The sequence below is a fragment of the Suricata suricatta genome, chromosome 3, assembly GCF_006229205.1.
Source record: "Suricata suricatta isolate VVHF042 chromosome 3, meerkat_22Aug2017_6uvM2_HiC, whole genome shotgun sequence".
NCBI lineage: Eukaryota > Metazoa > Chordata > Mammalia > Carnivora > Herpestidae > Suricata > Suricata suricatta.
The window spans coordinates 157,669,679-157,688,062 of NC_043702.1; the positions used below are offsets into that span (position 1 = coordinate 157,669,679).

The 18,384-nt window shown below is 34.0% G+C and overlaps 1 long non-coding RNA gene across 1 annotated transcript; it reads right to left on the minus strand.

Annotated features, from left to right (window-relative positions):
- Window positions 1–13,038: 13,038 nt before the first annotated feature.
- LOC115286811 lies at window positions 13,039–16,741 on the minus strand. Its single transcript, XR_003906281.1, has 2 exons — window positions 16,574–16,741; window positions 13,039–13,213 (listed from the first exon to the last, which is right to left on the minus strand). It is a non-coding gene; the product is annotated as an uncharacterized LOC115286811 (long non-coding RNA).
- Window positions 16,742–18,384: the final 1,643 nt, after the last annotated feature.

Genomic DNA, 18,384 nt, shown 5'->3' on the forward strand with positions numbered 1-18,384 from the left:
AATTGCAGGTTTGTTTAGACATATGGATATATCTGTAAAATGTGGTTATGATATTCACTCAGCACTGGTCTGAATATTCATAAATATTTATTTTTAATTTTTTAAATTCTTATTTTTGACAGAGAGAGAGAGTGAGGGAGTGAGCATGAGTGAGAGAGGCACAGAGAGAGGAAGACACAGAATCTGAAACAGGTTCCAGGCGCTGAGCTGTCAGAACATAGCCCAACATAGGGCTCAAACTCACAAACTATGAGATCATGACTTGAGCGGAAGTCAGTCACTTAACTGACTGAGCCACTTAGATGCCCTATACACATTTCTTATAACTGAAACACTGTTCAGCCTAGCTTTTGTGTTGATTTCATGGAGTCATTTATCAGGGTGTAGACAAAGGAACCTGTGGCATGAGTGAAAAGGATAGGACTGATGACAATAACATTACACAGACATTCTAGATTCTTAGGCTGTTTGTGTTCAGTTCCAAAGAATTTTAGACAACAGTTCAGACGACAAATACTTATTCAATTTACCATAGACAAGACGCTGTTTTTCCACCCAGTATCTGAGTAGCTGATTTTGTTTCATTTTTCACTTAATTTTTTTTCTGCTATCCAATGAAAAATATATATACACATCCAATTATAAAATGCCGTATTTCTGGTATCATAACAGACATCCTCTTCATTTAATTCTGACAACAACACTAAGTTATGGATACCCATTTTCTTGGTGGAAAAAACAAAAAACAGGCTCAGTGGCATTTGTCAAATTCCCCAAGATCACAAACCAAGAAGATGAAAGGCCAAGACTCCAATACAGACTTTTTTGGAATGAATCTATCTTCTTTTCAGTGCACCACTGAGCTTTAAATGAACAATCTTATTTCTGTATTTTATCCTGTCATATACAAAGGCTTATGGCAAAATAAAAATCACTTACATAAATGAGGTCTAAGTCATTATAAAACACATACTCTCACAGTACACTTGAACAATGAAATAAAGCCAGAATTTATCATACCTAATCAATCATCCAGAGAATGACAAACCTTAACAAATATAAAGCATGTGTTTCAAAAAATATTTGCTCTAAAGTCAGAATTTCCACTAGGACTTTTTCCAAAAGAGTCTTGGAGGCCCAGATGTCTGGCCTCTGTGACCTAGGAACCACCAAGCAACATGCGTGGTCACCAATCGACTCTGAACAACAATCACTCCTTGGAACATAAGGAAATTATCAGTCATGCGAGTTCTTTTATGGCTCAGCTCACTCTGACGTACCTGGCTTATGAGAGAGAGGACTCTACAGTCACAGGTAAGAAAGCACATAGCTAGGCTTTTGTCCTGGGACTTCTTGTGCCTGACATGTGTTGGCACAAACGTCTCATTGGATATGATCAAATTATCTTATTTCCAACAGTCTTGGTAACACTCAGTGAATTCAGTCAACTTTCCCCCTCAACATGGAAAAGTGATATGAATCCATTTCTCTGAACGTTTTGTCTATGGTAACATAAGTGCACTATAGCTAAACACATCAAGGAAATTCTAGAGTGTTTTACAGAGTTAAGGGATAAATAATCAATATACACTTTTATATTTATATTTCTCATATATTATCAGCTATTAAAGAGTGTCCAGTAAGCAATGGACAATACAATCTAGTTTAATACAAAATGTGTTTGCCAATGTATGGGGAAATATGCAGCCCATAAACATTTCATTTTTCCTGAACTGACTTATATGTAAACATTTTTGCTCATCACTACTTCAAGAATTAGAAAAAATAATAAAAAATAGCTTTATTGTCAAAATCTTACCCAGAGCAAAAGATCAGGAGGTGTACATGCAAAAGCATATTTTAAAAGGTGGGATGGAGAGTCTGGGTAGCTAAGTCAGTTGAGCATCCAACTCTTGATCTTCGCTCAGGTCATGATCTCACGGTTTGTGAGTTCAAGTCCTGTAACGGGCTATGTGCTGTAAGCATGGAGCCTGCTTGGAATTCTCTCTCTCCCTCTCTCTCTCTAGCCCCTACTGCACTCATGCTCTTTCTCCCTCACAATAAACTTAAACTTAAAAAAAATAATAAAATAAAAATAAAAGGGGTGATATTTGATTTCTTTTTCAGTATTTCTATTTTAGGTCTCTAAATTAAGGACTAATGTAAAACCTTGGTTTGCAAGCAAAATTTGTTCCAGAAACATGCTTGTAATCCAAAGACTTGTATATTAAAGTGAATTTCAAGAACCATTGGCTCAGTTGTGACCATGTGACATTTGGCCTCATTTATTACTCGTATTGCAAGACATTGCTCTTTTATCAAGTTAAAATTTATTAGAAATCATTCTCATCTTGTGGAACACTATAGAACAAGTCACTCACAGTCAAGGTTTTACCTGTAATTAACATCTCTTCATGCTCTAGCTATTTTGATGACTATCATAATTTGACTTGCATCCTTATCCCCAGAATCTCTATCAAGTTGAGTTTTAGCAAGGTTGAATCAGTATTCAAACAATGCACTTCTCTGACTGCAAGGAAATTAATTTTCTCTCTCCTTTTTTGGTGATTCTTGTCAAAATAGGAATAAATATATTGGGAGAACCAAGACCAACCCTCTAATCATATATATGTCTTCTATGTGAATAAACCTTCTTTTCTTTTTATGAGGGACATTGATGACCTCTTTTTATGAACAGAACTTTATGTATTCATTTATTCATTTAAGGAAAATACACCATCTGCAACAATTTGAAAACAAATTACAGCCCTATATATTTGCTAAAGTGGAAGTTACAAAATATGGAAATTCAACTGAAAGGAAAGTTGAAATTTTGGGAACTTCATAGAAAACACAACTTAATTTTAAAGAATAAACTTTGCTTAAGATTTTAAAAAGCCACATATAGGTGTCTCAGATAGATGTGACTTGAAAAAAACTTTTAAATAAATCAAGCTCAGAGAAACTGTAATAACAATTTCATTCTGATACGGTGCCTAGATCATTTGATTAGAATAACGATCCTTAAGCAAAATTACATTTTTCCCTTTGGTCATAAGTATGGTATTTATAATTTGAAACCACCGTCACAGATGTTAAACTTGTGGTATTCTTAGGCAATAACTGTACAATCAGCTGAATTTTTAAAGTCTGACAGTTTATACTTCTCCATGCCCATTCACTGCACTGCTATTCTACTGCTTTTGACACTTCACTTTCCTCTCCTCCCCCACCATGATCAGAATTGTATTTCTACCTTCAGGCTTTCCTACAGATAGAAATATAAATTCTAATTCAATCACTCCACAATATTCCAAAAGCATTGGTAAATATATCTTAAATGGAAATTTTTTACAACATCTCCATTATCTTTAACATTATCCATTTTAATGAATCATGAGTGACTGATGAATTGGAATTTATATGGATGACATGTAGTCAGTTGTGGTAAGTTAGTACACATACTTGAAATTCAATCTGAAGCAAACATTCCACATTTGAAATTATCTCCTCTGCTGACAGTCAGACTAACCATTTAATGACTCGTATTATTTCATTCTGTGATTATGTAGTATAGCTACCGCATAATAACTATCTCATATACTATTTGATTAATTAAATACCTATGCAGTACTTACCAGAAGTAAAGCACTGTTCTAAGGGTGTAGTGAATTCAAGGATTTCAAGGTAAAGTAGTGACTTGACCACAGATTTCTAACCTACCTCTCCCTTCAAACAACAGTATTATAGGTGTAAAAGTGTCATGAAAGGATCTACAAAAGTGCAATGATGAACATAAACGAAAAAAAAGTTGGCTTATAAGAAGGATTTCTAGCAATAATACAGAACATGACATTCAAAATGTCAATAGTAATGCATTTAAAAGTTAACTATATACAACAGAAAACTGAAGTCAATTTCATGATTTATGCAAAAGCGTTGAAAAAGCATCCTATACATTTTTTATTTTTGAATCAAAAATATAGTTTTGTTTGTTCATTTATAGTACTGTGGGCAGATTCTTTAAAATACACTAATTTCAAATCATGACAGTAAGGGAAAAATAAGTAAGAATTCTTCCGTAGAATGAATATGCTCTAAAGTTACATATATTCTATACTTAGTGTTTAAGAGATCTAGGATAATTGACATAAAAATATTATAAAAATAAGAATAATAAATGTTTAAAATGCTTTTAAATAAACCACCAATGATGAGTTTGTAATGGGAACAAAAAGGCTTTTATTTTTTTTTAATTTTATTTATTTTTATTTTTTTTTTACTTTATAAAGTTTCATATTTTTTAACATATGCAATTATTTTCCATCATTTACAATACAGTAGTTGCAATGACACTCAAAACAGAAAAGCAAAGTAAAAAATCAAAACACCAACTTCTGTTTCATGTAATTAGACTTATACAGAAATTAGAAGGTTAAGTAACAACTAGTTAATCAGCTAATTTCACAGCTATCTGAAGTGGCAATCGTTATATAGCAGCTTATCTATGATACATTCAAGATAAATGATACAATATATTACTTGTTCATAGGCTACAACACAGCCTGCTTAATACCTTTATTTATTTTTAATAGCAAAATGAGCTATTAGACCCTTTTTTCTAATAGAATTTGATTTTTTTTCTTAACATAAATTGAAAAAGTCTTAATGCCTAAGAAGAAACCATAATGTAAAGGACAAAAGCTTAACTAGATAAATATAAAAAAATTACATTTAAAAATTGTAAAGAAAAATACAAATTGAAATTGATAGTCTGGGAAATACATGTAATGCTCTCAGTGGGGTTCCTGGGTGGCTCAGTCAGTTAAGCATCCCACTTAGACACAAGTCATGATCTCACCATTTGTGGGTTCAAGTCCTGTGTTGGGCTCTGTGCTGACAGCTCAGAGCATGGAGCCTGCTTCAGATTCTGTGTTTTCCTCTGCTCTCTGTCAATTTCCCCATTCATATTCCATCTTTCTGTCTCTCAAGAATAAGCAAGCATTTTAAAAAAAGTAATTAGAAGCTCTGATTTAAAAAAATTACACTAAACTTCATGTAAAAATGTAAACTTTATTCCAAAGTAGAATTTATGTTTACTTCCAGTTAAACAAGATTTAATGGAAATTTTTGTTATTATAAACATAACACAATAATTTCGAAAACATGTTTGGAGACACTAATGGCTGTGAACAAACAAATCAATAAGAATAAGACTAATCAGTGGTAATTTCCATCAAAAGACACTAAAATGTATAAGTGGTGGGAAAAAATGTAATATCAAGAAATACAGAAGGTGTGAAAATGACATTTATGATAAAATTGTCATTTTAAGGGGGAAGGTGGTTCATGCTTGTTGGGACATTTGATTTTCTAATTGGAAAAGGAAATTCATTAATCAAATTTATATCTTAAAGCAAAAGCAAAAACCAAATGAAATTCTAGTGTCTTAAGGAGTTAACAATATCAACAAAAAATAGTGTAGTTATTAACTGGGAGACCTTAGTGCTAAAAGATCATTCCCTAGGACAGAGTTGTCCAATAAAAAGATAATTTGACTCCAGAATGCAAGATATGCATGTGATATAAATTTTTCTTAAAGCCTTATAGTTTTTAAAAGTAGAAGAAAATAGGGGCAATGAGGTGGCTCAGTCCATTAACGCTACTGAGTCTTGATTTTAGCTCAGGCCATAATCTCAAGGTTCATGAGATCAAGCCCTGTGTCAGGTTTCATGATCATGCCAGGGAGCATGCTTGGTGTTCTCTCTCTCTCTCCCTCTCTCTCTGCCCCATCCCCTTGTTTCTCAAAGTAAATAAATAAATAAATAAATAAATAAATAAATAAATAAACAAATAAATATGTATGTATTTAAAAAATAGAAAAGAGAAATTTTAATATATTTTAATTAAGATATTATTCTTTCAAGTGTAACTAACAAGAAACATTATCAGTGGGAGATTTGTATCATTTCTTGGTATCATCTCTTGGAAATTTTACATAGATTTTACATTTACATCTCAGTTTGGACTAGCCACATTTCTAGGGCTCAAAAGACACAATTAGTCAATGGATACTCTTTTGGCGGTGCAGCTCCAACCTCTGACCCTCTTTCACACTGTTCCCCTCAGCAGCCTTACCTATGAAGTGATCTTTTCTAGGTAGGAGAGTATTTTGTCACCTTGATTCAACTTTTTTTATCTGCATTTTATAATTTTTTTGTCTGTATATTTTCATTATCTTTATTTAAATACTTTTAAACTTTTCCCTATGTTACACAGTGGTTAAAATCAGAATTAATTGATTAGCACGTCTCTAATTGCTCACCAATTGCCCCTCATTATCCTACCATGACACTTCCTCCTTGATCCCAGGGTTGATAGGAGCCTCTGTTTTTCAATTTATGTTCAATTTGTGGACTTTGACAATTTTTCTTGCTTTCTTACTTGTTAACTCTGCTAAGATGGAGTACTAAGAGAACCAACTGAACATTGGAGACAAATACCAGAGAACTAAAGGAATATAAAAGTCTGGGCATCTGTAAGTACAGAAGACTTTAAAAACAACCCAAACCGTCATCCATATTAACATCATTACTTCTCACTAAGGCACATTTACCTCAATTTCAATTACCTGATTCAACGTGTCTACATTTCAACAACAAAAAAAATTACAAGGCATTCTAAAGAGAAAAACAGAAGGATATTGGATTTTCTGAGAATTTAAAATAGCTATGATTAACGTGTTAAAAATTCTATTGGAGAAAGTAGACAAAAAGCAAGAACATATTGGTAATGTAAGCAAGGAGACAGAAATTTTAATAAAGCGTCAACAGTGAATGGTTGAAACAAAAACCCCCTAAGAGAGATGAAAAATATAATTGATGAGTTTTTCAGTAGACTGTATCCATTTGGGGAAAGAATCAAAGAATTCTTTAATCTTTGATTTAAAGATTAATTCATCTTTAAAGATGAATTAACAGAAATTTCCCAAATTGAAAAGCAAAGAGAAAACAAAATGAACCAAAATAAATAAATAAATAAATAAATAAATAAAGACACAACTGAACATCTAAGAACTGAACTGTGTGCTCCTAAAATTTATCGGTTGATGCCCTAACCAGCAGTACCGTAGAATATGATTGACTTTGGAGATTGGGTCTCTAAAGAGGTAGTTAAACTAAAGCAGAAGATAATTTTTATGGGGCCTAATTCAATATGATTGATGTCCTTATAAGGGATTAGAACACAGGACACCTAGGTGGCTCAGTCTGTTAGGCATTGGACTGTCAGTTTCTGCTCACGTCATGACCTCTGGGTTCACCAGTGAGAGGCCCACATCGGGCTTCACACTGACAGTCCACAGCCTATTTGGGTCTCTCTCTCTCCTTCTTTCTCTGCCCCTCTCCCTGCTCGCTTTCTGTCTCTCTCTCTCTGTCTCTCTCTCCATCTCTCTCCCAAAATAAATAAATAAACTTAAAGAGAGAGATTAAGACACTGAAACACAGAGTGAAGACATTGTGAGGACACAGGAAGAAGACAGCCATCTCCTAGCAGATGAGAGAGGCCACAGAGGAAACCATTCCTACAGCCACTTTAATTTTAGACTTGCAGCTTCCAGAATTGTGAGAAAATAAATGTCTCTTCTGTAAGCCACCGAGTCTGTGATACTTTCTTAGGGAAGCCCTATTCAGCTAATTTTCCTATGGAACAGTTTCAAAAGCTGTAACATACAGATAATCATAATAACAGAAGAATCAGGAACTTTTGAATAAAATATTTGAAGCAAAAATGATGAAAAACTCACCCAAAGCAACAACAGACAACAAACCATAGGTCTTGAAAGCTTAAAAATTACTAAATAGGATAAACATAAAAACATTCTAACCCTTGACAAGTCATATTTGAGTTGCAGAAAACCAGCCAAAGATAAAATCTTGAAAGCAGACAGAGGGGAAAAAATCACTTTAACCAAAGAGGAACAAGGATAAGACTTAATTAAACTTCTAGTCTGAAACCATCCAAGTGAGAAGAAAGAGGAATAATATTTATGTTCTGAGAGAAAAAAACAAACAAACTCAGAATGTTAGTCCCATTATATTATTCCCTAAAATTTCTAATTTTCCTTATAATTACCTAAATAAAACAAAAAAGAAGAGAGAACTAATTACTAGCAAATTTGACAGTTTTTAAACAAAAAAATGTTTTTAAAAAGCTCTTCAAGGAGAAAGAAAATTGTACGGATCAGAAATTTGATCTGTATAAAGAAAGGAAAAGCACTGATGAAAGTATAAAAGTAGATTAATAATTTATTTTTGTTAGTTAATTTAAAGATAATAATTTAAATAATAGTAATAATTTAAAAGCAGTAATATGATAGATAATTATAGCATATAGATAATTACAGTTAAATAATGAGGGCAAATTCATAATATATCAAAGAAAGGTACTGGAAATACTCTGTTACAAGTTCCCTAAATTGACATGATGTTGTATATTGTTGTTTGAAGTTGGAATTAAGACAGTTAAAAATATATATATATACATATATATATATATAATTCACTTTAGACAAGCAATAAACATTTATTTATACAACTGTATAACTGATATGCTAAGAAAGGAAATAAAAGAGAATAACAAAATTATCAATTAAAACCAGAGAAGGCAGAAATATAGAGAAAAATAAAACAGAATGCACTTAATATAAAATGATTAGAAACATAGTAAGCATCAATCCAAGTATATCAACGATCAATTAAAGAGTGAATAGTCTCAATACACCAATTACATTTCAGATTGTCCTAATTAACAGTATGTTATCTACAAGAAACCTTTTTCAACATAAAACTTCAGAAAGCTTAAAAATAAAGGAACAAAAAATGATATACCAAGCAAACACTAATCCAAAGAAAGCTGAAGTAGCTATAATTGCTGATTAAACAAGTTTTAGAACTGGGAGAATTACCAAAGATAAAGATAGGCATCGCATAATGAAAAAGTGGTCAATTGCAAGAAGACATAACAGGCTTTAGCACGTATGTACCTGAGAACAGAGGATGAAAATATGTAGGGCAACAGCTGATAGAACTAAGACACTAGGCTAATCTACTATTACAGTTTGAGACGTCACATCTCTCTCCAAGTAATTAAGAGATCAAGCAGACAGAGGAGTAATAAAAATATAGTTGACCTGAGCAGACCTGTCAGACAAGTTGTTCCAATCAACATGTATAGAATACTTCAAATAACGACAATGGAGTACACGTTCTTAACTTGATTAGACTGGGGCTTTGTGTTTTGGGGAAAAAAACACTCAGTGCCATTTATTACATCACATAAAGGGTACAAAGCATCCATATTGATTATTGCTGGTGAGCTAGCCGAAGTAGTGTTTTGAAGAGTTATATACTATAAACTTAGTACTTTCCCCTTTCCTTATTATAGTCTTGGAAAAGAAGTTACTTCCTTCACCCCACACTTAAGGAGTGGGTAATTATGCTCAACTTCCTTGATAGTGTAGGAGCTACAAGATTTAATGGAAATTCTGCATGGGAGAAAAGTCTCTTCTCCCTTATCTCTTTATGTCAGTATGGAATCATTGATATTTAGTTTATACGTCACATTATAACCTGATACTATTTGTTTTGTCCTCAGCTTTTGCTCTGAAAGTTCTTTAAGGTGACTCTGTGGCCTTCGGCCCGTCAGTGTCATGGTGATTTTGTTTATGTTTTTTGAGCACCTTTTTACTTTCTATGACTACATGCTTTCAGCTCACATCGATTTCCTATCCTGCTCCTAGAGTTAGCCATTTCTCCAAGCAGCTCCTGCTTCTTTTTGCAGAAAAGCATTAGTGACCAAGATCTGGGCACTTAGGTTTGCTCATTGCTACTGTGATGAGGCCTCAGCCACTAACAAAGCAAGGATACTGGGCTAATTTAACACTGCCAGTTCTGTCTTGTGTACCAGCAATGAAGAAAGGTCATTAGGTAAAAATTAAGGAAACCTGAATGAAATGCAAACTTTAGTTAATAATAATATTATAATATCTATTCTTTTTAACAAAGTAACATACCAATATAAAGTCTTCATGGGGGGAAACCGGGGGTGGAGTTTATGGGAACACTGTCTTCATAATAATTCCATAAATCTAAATCTATTCTAAATCAAAGCTGTTTTAGAAATAAGACCATTAAGACATTCAGTGCAGTACTCAAAGTTTCATAAGTACAAATAATCTTCAAACCAAAACTTCAATTCTTAAATGATGTGTTGCTACAATTCTTGTTTATTACCTCAAATTAATCTACTTTTCCCTAAATACAAACCTTCTTAGGTAGATAGCATGTCTTTGCCTCACTTGTAGGTAAGTGTGACAAAGTCTAAATTTTCAGCTGGGGAAATGTGAATGGAAATCCTAGGAGCCACTCCCACTTCACTTGCTTAAAAGAAACTTAGGAGGGGTGGCTCAGTCAGGTAAGCCTCCCACTTCTGCTCAGGTCATGATCTCACAGTTCCTGGGTTCAGGCCCCGTGTCGGGCTCTGTGCTGACAGCTCAGAGCCTGGAGCCTGCTCCGGATTCTGAGTCTCAGTCTCTCTGCCCCTCCTTCCCCCCCGCCCCAAAATAAATAAAACATTTTTATGTTTTATTTTATTATAAATAAAACTTAGCCTGGACTCACTCTTACTTTCCTCCCTGCCTGTGAATGGTCATTAATGGAACTGCCCAGAAAATCATGTTTCAGGGGCAGCAGAGCCCCAACTACTCTGAAATGAATACTCTGAGCAGACCTTATGTACCAGTACTATATGTTATGGAAGAGAAAAATACATGTCTGTCTTTTTTGAGTCATTCCAATTTAAGTCTTCTTAAAATTGCTTAGCTTTTATTAAACTACAGTAACACATTCTATGCATTATTTTTCCTTCCAATGCATCCTCTAATTGTATTACTAATGTGTTTTAATGGTAATGGAAACAAAATTTACAATTTACAAAATGCAGAAATGCTTTTAGTTTTTTATAAGACTATTTTGCAGAAATACAAACCTGACATTCCTTTAATGGCCTCAAACTGTTTTGCTGTAATTCTTTTGATTGAGCTTTTTCTAAATTCCTATACAAAAATAGTAAGTAATCAAAATGACCATCAGTTACCTTATGGGGTTGTAATAACATATAAAACATAGTGATTATTTTGGCAGTAAGCTTGTTTTGCCTTGTACCAAAGGACTCAATGTTGCTATAATTTTTGTGTTTATGTCACTTTCACAAACATCAGCCTTATCATTTGGGTACCTAGTATTTATGAAATTGTCCTAGCACTTTTTTTAAATGTATTACTCTTAGTTAGGTGGTTACAAAAAGGAAGTTGTTATACCAAACTGTGCCTGACGACTATTTTCGAAGAGTCATTTGATACACTTGGTGACTAGAGAACATGAAATTTTGGTACCTCTGAACATACAGTTTGATCAAATATGATTTCTGCTTACAAAAATAGAACTCCACAGGACTACTACTAACCTAATTTTACCTATTGTGCATCAAGGATTTTGTGTATCTTCTAATCTTTGCACATGTTTCCTTAATATTAAATATTACTAGTTTGGGACAGTCTCATTTTCCTAATAGCTCTGATGACATGCATCTACCTAAAATAGAAAGATTTTAGTTGATTTTACTTCTGTTTACTCAGTTTTTTGGACCATAGGTTCATTTAGCTAACAACAACAACAACAACAACAAAAATATGTCAAACACCAACCGTATGCCCATAGTATTGCTAGGTTCTGGGAATAAAACAATGGAAAGCATGGAGATTGTGGCTAAGTCCACTGGTTATACGTAACCTTCTTTATTCCCTTCTTTTAATATTAGAACTCCCGAGTTTTAGCTAGCATTTGCTACCAGCAAGATATTACACTCATTAATATTCTTAGAATAAGTTGTGATCACATAGCCACATTCTGACAGATAAGAGGTGAAAAGAAAAAATGTGTCCTTGTGTTATTCTCTCAGGGTCAGATGACATAATTTGCAGAGTCAATGAAGAGCAAAAATGCGGGATCTTGTTAAAATTTATTAAGAATTTCAAGATGGTGACAGTGGTGCATTAAACTAAGCATGGGGCCCTTCTAAGTGACGTGTCTTTGGAATCCGTGGAGCCCTTGGCATCTGACTTTGGAGGCTCTTAATATGACTGTGGTTAAATAGTCCTTGTAATTTCATTCCTTCTGTACTTGCTGGGATACAAATATTAGATCAAGGCCTGGAAGAGCCATGCATCCAGGAGTAAGTCATGTGATGACAATGAAAACAGCTACCCATTATCCCTGAGCTAGCTAGCTATTTCCTCATTATCATGTGAGATAAAAATAGAAATCTTATATAAGCTATTGCAAATTTTAGTCCCTTTCCTGTAGCATGTGGTCAGATGCCAAGTGTTCCATACATACATTTTCTAAAGGCCATCTTGTAAATTTGCCTTTATCTTATTTCAGTACCCATATAGTTAAATTTTTATTATCATTATGTTCACTTTCCTGAGATATAAATTAAAGCTGAATAGGTAAACTGGTAGAAAGTTGTTTATTTAAGTGATCCTAAACTCCTTTAATATGGTTGAGCATATGTTCATTGTACCCTGCTGTATAAAAACATGTTTCTCTGATATTTGATTTCATTTAATGAATCATTAATTTCATTAATTAATGTTGATGTCAGTTATGTCAAATTGTTGATACATATAAAATTACATACCGTTTCCACTTCAACTGACTTTATTACTCTCATTATCATTAATATCTGAAATCATACTGAATATATAGTTTACTCTAGGCTGCGGTGAATAAACTGGCTGGGTTGGGGGTGATAGAAGGTATTTTCATCCCCTTTAAGGACAGTGAAATCAAAATCGTGTTAATAAGGAACATACATTTTTTTCTTATCTACTCAAACAGATTGATGGATGAATGTGCAGATGCAGAGACGGTAAACAGATAAATAACAAAAGATTGTAAAAATATACGGAAAAGAGCAAAGTTTTAAAGGAGTAATTTATTTTTTAACAGTAGGATTCTTCTAACTGAAAGCTATGTATATAATACAAATTAAAAATAAACCCTGTATTGATGAAAGTAGGTGAAGTATCATGCAAGGAGTTATGCCTCAGTTGTTCAGCAACACCACTGACTTCTGCGATTTCCTTGGGCTTCTAAGAAAAAAAAAACAACAACTACTATTTTAATAATAAATTGTAGTCAAGGACTTTGCTATTGTGTGCGTACTAAGCATTTTATTACAATGGAGTGGCCACAACTCCTCTGCGACCTGGGTTCTTCCCATTTAAAGTTATATCTGTGTGTGCTTTAAGTTCTCTTTCAGCTTCAAAATTCCTGTATCCTCATGCACAAACGATTCAGATAATAAAGATCTCTTTGGGTGAACATGGTTGGAAAACATTGATGATGTTGATGGCTGCTAGCTGAGCATTGAAATACGAGTAGGCCCTTAATAAATGAAGACAGTGTGAGCAAACAATCCACATGAACAAATGCCATTTAATTTGGGAATGTAAATGCAAGGCCTGGTAACAAGGAATATATGTGTTTGTCATGCTTGAAAGTTTAATTGTCACTTTGGATCCAAACCCTTTGATTTTGGAAGATTAAACATTTTTTTTAAGACTGCTGAATTGAACACAGTGATTTACTCAGTTGTTCAGAAAGATTGAAAAATTAATGCCATTTTCCATTGGCCAGCGTTTCTGGACACAATCAGATATATTTTGGCATTTGCAGTAACAAAGCCACAGTTAAATTTGCCAATATAGCTGTTGCTAAAACCATAATTGTCTCATAATGACTAAAGGGTGAGATGGAATAAGACGAATATACAATGAATGATTCGTCAGATGAATTCACTTTACACAATGAATACTCTGGTATCTCTTCAGATCACATAAATCTTTTGCCTTTTACACTTTATACAATGAATTAAATTCTTGAAAAAAAATTTTAGGTATTTTCATTACAGGGATTACCAAAAAGTATACATAAAATTTAGAGATAAGATACCTTTCAAAAAGATGAATCTTTAAAATCAACACATAATAGATTCACCAGTCCGTTCTGAAATATTTTTTTTAAGTCCTTAAAATAGATCAATGTAGTGGTCCCTAGATGGCTCAATTGATTAAGCAATCAGCTCTCGATTTCAACTCAGGTTATAATCATGGTCATGACATCCAGTCCTGTGTTAGACTCCATGCAGGGCATGGAGTCTGCTTAATTTAATATGCTCTCTCTCCCTCTCTCTCTCTGCCCCCCACTTGTTCTCTCTCTTTCTCTATCTCTCTCTTTCTCTCTCTCTCTCTCAAAAAAAAAAAGTATCAAAAAGGTTGTCAGCTTTTCATTTGCATTGTCTTTACAAAGATAGAATGTCTCAATAAAAGTAAAGTTGCCTATATGGATTCTACAGAAAGGGGAGCCCCAGAATCATGATTCATCCATAGCTCTCCAAAACCATCCTGAAGCAAGCATGCCTTGTTCAGTCTATTTCCTTTTTTTTTTTTTTAAGATTATATTTTTAAGGAATCTCTACACCCATCATGGGGCTCAAACTTACAACCCTGAAATCAAGAGTCACCTGCTCTACTGACTGAGCCAGCTAGGTGCTCCTATTTCCTCTTTTAAATATTTGTTTTCTGTTAACTTTTCTGAAACGTGCTCCTAATAAGCATTAACATGGCAGTACCTATTTTTCTTTTAGTTTTCTAAAGCTAGTATTGTTTTATTGTTATAGATTGACTGTGCCCCTCAAAATTTATATGTTGAAACCTAATTGCCAATGTGATGGTATTTGGAGGTGTGGGCTTTCGGATGATTAAGTCATTGTGGTGGAACCCTCGTGAATGGGATTAGTGTTTTGATAAAAGAGACCCTAGAGAGCTCCCTCCCTTCTCCCATGTGAGTACACAGGTGGAAGACAGCCATTTATGCACCAGTACACAGACTCTCCTATAGCACCTTGATCTTGAACTTCCCAGCTTCCACATCTGTGAAAGATAAATGTTTGTTGTTTAACCACTGACTCTATGGTATTTTCATTGTAACGATCTGAATGGACTGACAATGATAAGATTTTCAAAACTTCTTAAAATCGCTTGTGTCTTATTAAAGATCATAAATTTAGCTTATGCCCAGAGTGATAAGTACTTCAAGTCTACCTTGTTTATTTATTAACAAACATTTGTAAAGCACTAAATGCCTGGTATAATTCTAAGTATCATATATCAATCCATTTAGTTCATAGATCAACCCAGTGAAGTTATTTAAATCACTAGTTTATAGACTTGAATAAATTAAGATACAGAAAAGTAAAATAGCTTATCCAAGGTCAATCAACTGGTAAAGAATAAAATCAGATTTCAGTAGTGGCCAAACTTTATGCTCTTAAGTACCATACTTTTAATCTTTTTTAAAAAAACTGCAATATTATATATACATTTATACTTAGAAACTTCATTCATACTCTCTATTTCATAAATAAATAAATAATCCTTAGGGACCATAAATGACTCATGTTGTTAGATACAGAACAATAATTTTAGCAAATTTTTAAAATGTATTAATTATCCATTCACTTCAATTACTTCATTTCATGCACTTGTGTTTATTTAAAATAATTGAATGTTTACACATGATAGTATAAAAACTCTGGAAATTAATTTTCCTTCAGCCATATGCAAATTACTGCATACTTAAAACTATAACCAAATTACTTTCTCAGATGCTAACCATATCCCTTGGGTCCTTAATTCTTAATTTCTTTCTTTCCTAGCCACTTTTTTTTTTTTAAAACTACGTCAACATCAATCATTCCATGGCTTTTATTTGTGTGTTTGCATTCAAAGCACAACTCATATCCATGTGAAGTTAGTAATTATATTATTTTCCTGTGGCTACTGTAACAAATAACCACACACAGGGTGGCTTAAAACAATTTAATTTATGTTCTTACATTCTGAAGCCCAGAAGTAAGAAATCATTATTACTGTGCTGAAATCAATGTACTGTCAAGACCATACGCTCTGAGGAGACTCTGGGAGAGAGCCCATTCCTGGTTGCAGTTTCTGGTGGCTGCCCGCACCTCTAACCATCACTCCAATCTCTGCCTCTGACTTCACATTGTCTTCTCTGTGTGTGTAGTCATCAATCAGCCTGGCTAGGAATCTCACACCCATTCCGGTGATGCATCTTCTCTGGGCTTGTGCATCTAATTTCCTAGTTGAACAGGTGTGTCTCTTTCTACTCTGGTGGGAGTCTGAGGTCTGAAGTGTCTCTGGTGTTATAACAGCCCGCGGCCCTGGAGCTCCCCCTAGTGTCTGTGTGTGGTAACTCTCTGCAGACAGTGGAGTTACACCAAGCCATGGCGATGTCCTTTTTCAGGGCCCACCAAGCTGGGGCCCATTCCTTTTAGCGTTTAGACTGAGGCAAAACAGAAACCAATCCTGAGGCAACCTCCGCCACAAAAAACAGAACATTAGACGTGTTCCATTCTTCTTTTCTTTTACCTAGAAAGATGTCAGAAATTGGAGGTTTTCTCCTGATTGTGTATCAGGGTGTCAGAGGAAGAGGCATGGCACGTAAATGCCACAGATTTTCCTTCTAGATTCAGTGCACATCCTCTTGGCTGTGCCTTGCTTGAGAAGTGGGAAATTCTTAACTGCTTTCAAAGTTTCTCACAAGTCAACTGGTCCATGTATTGTTACGTCATTGTCTCCATGGAGAAGGAAGGTGTGGGGTTACCTATTCTATCAATCTGTCACTACCAAGTTTTTTTAAAGTCTATATATCTGAGTCCCTGTGATGAAAGTTGATCACACAAGGCTGAAATGACATAATTCTATCCCTCAAATAGCCCCAAAACTAATAAAAAATGAATATAAACTGAAACTGTAACACTGATACAAAGAAGTGATGAATAGTGGTATTATAAGTAAAAAATGGGACATTTAATAACAAGGATTTCAGAAAAGAAAACATTCAACCTGTGACCTGTGACTTGAATGCTCAACAGAAATTTTCTGGTTGTATGAGTGATGAATAATATGGGAAATACCACATGAAAATAATCATAGGCATCAAGTTACATTTGACATTTTTTTTAAAAAAAAGCAATTCCTAAGGGCAAATGGAGTGAAATTAGTTTGGATATGTAAATGTGATTAAGTTTTAAGCTAAGAAATAAAATAATTAGAACTGTTTTTTTTTCAGTCAAGAATAAACATCAGGGTAGAGATCAGATTTAGAAAGATGAAGAAGGAAGCAGAGGAAATGTTAAAAAACCTACGAGTTGATGGTAAATATATTTAAATTAGTCACGAGGAAAAAAAATTAGTCATAAAAAATTGAGAGTTTAGATTTAACTCCAACAGTCTATCTTGGACTGTCTGATCAAAAGGGGTATGTATCATCAAGAAGATAGGCAGCATGGCAGGAAGAAAAGGTTGGCAAAAAGGATAAGGGGTTTAGTTTGGGCACATTGAAATTAACATTCCTTGAAAAATTTTAGTTGAAATTATCTAAGGGACATAAACTGTTACACAATGAATATGCATTGCCATAAAAGTATCACAGATAAAACTCTGAACAAATACATATATGGAAAGAAACTGGTGGAGGGAACAAAAACAAATAAATGCCAACAAATAATTTAAACAAATGGAAAACTTGGTTTCTTCCTACAAATCAACAAATAAGAAGGTGCTCAGAAAAGCCACAGGCAATGGATAGCTGCTGGAACAAAGATCATTATACTTATGACCTTAGCAAGAGAATCCCAAGGCATAAACTGATGGAACCATGCTCTTACTTATTTTAAAAAGGGATGAGAAGTAAGAAAGTCAAAGTTAGAAAACATAGTTTCTTCTTATGTGTGGCTATGTTATGTAGGCGAACGGTCAGTCTACACTGGGCCTCCTCATAGCTCCACCTGGGTTGTCAGAGCTGTAGTCTGCAGATGCTATGAAATACATTCCTGATAAATGAAGAACTGGAGCAGGACACAGAATAAGACATATTGACTGTCTGCATACCGTCCAGCATAAGTTAACTCATGTCACTATTACCTTGACTTCATACCAATGTTAATGCTGGTCCTGGTCTAGCCTTACCTGGCACAGCCTCCCTAATTTTTCAGCCTTTGGGAAAATACTGGACACTGAGTATGAGGAAGGAATGGAACAGCTCCTGTATGTAAGAGAGGGGTCATGGTACAATTGCTACTGTGCAGTTGTAGTTTTATTTTTTTTTAAGCAATTAAACTTTTTATTTTTTTTTAATTTTATTTAAAAATTTTTTCTTTTTTTCTTTTTTATTTTTT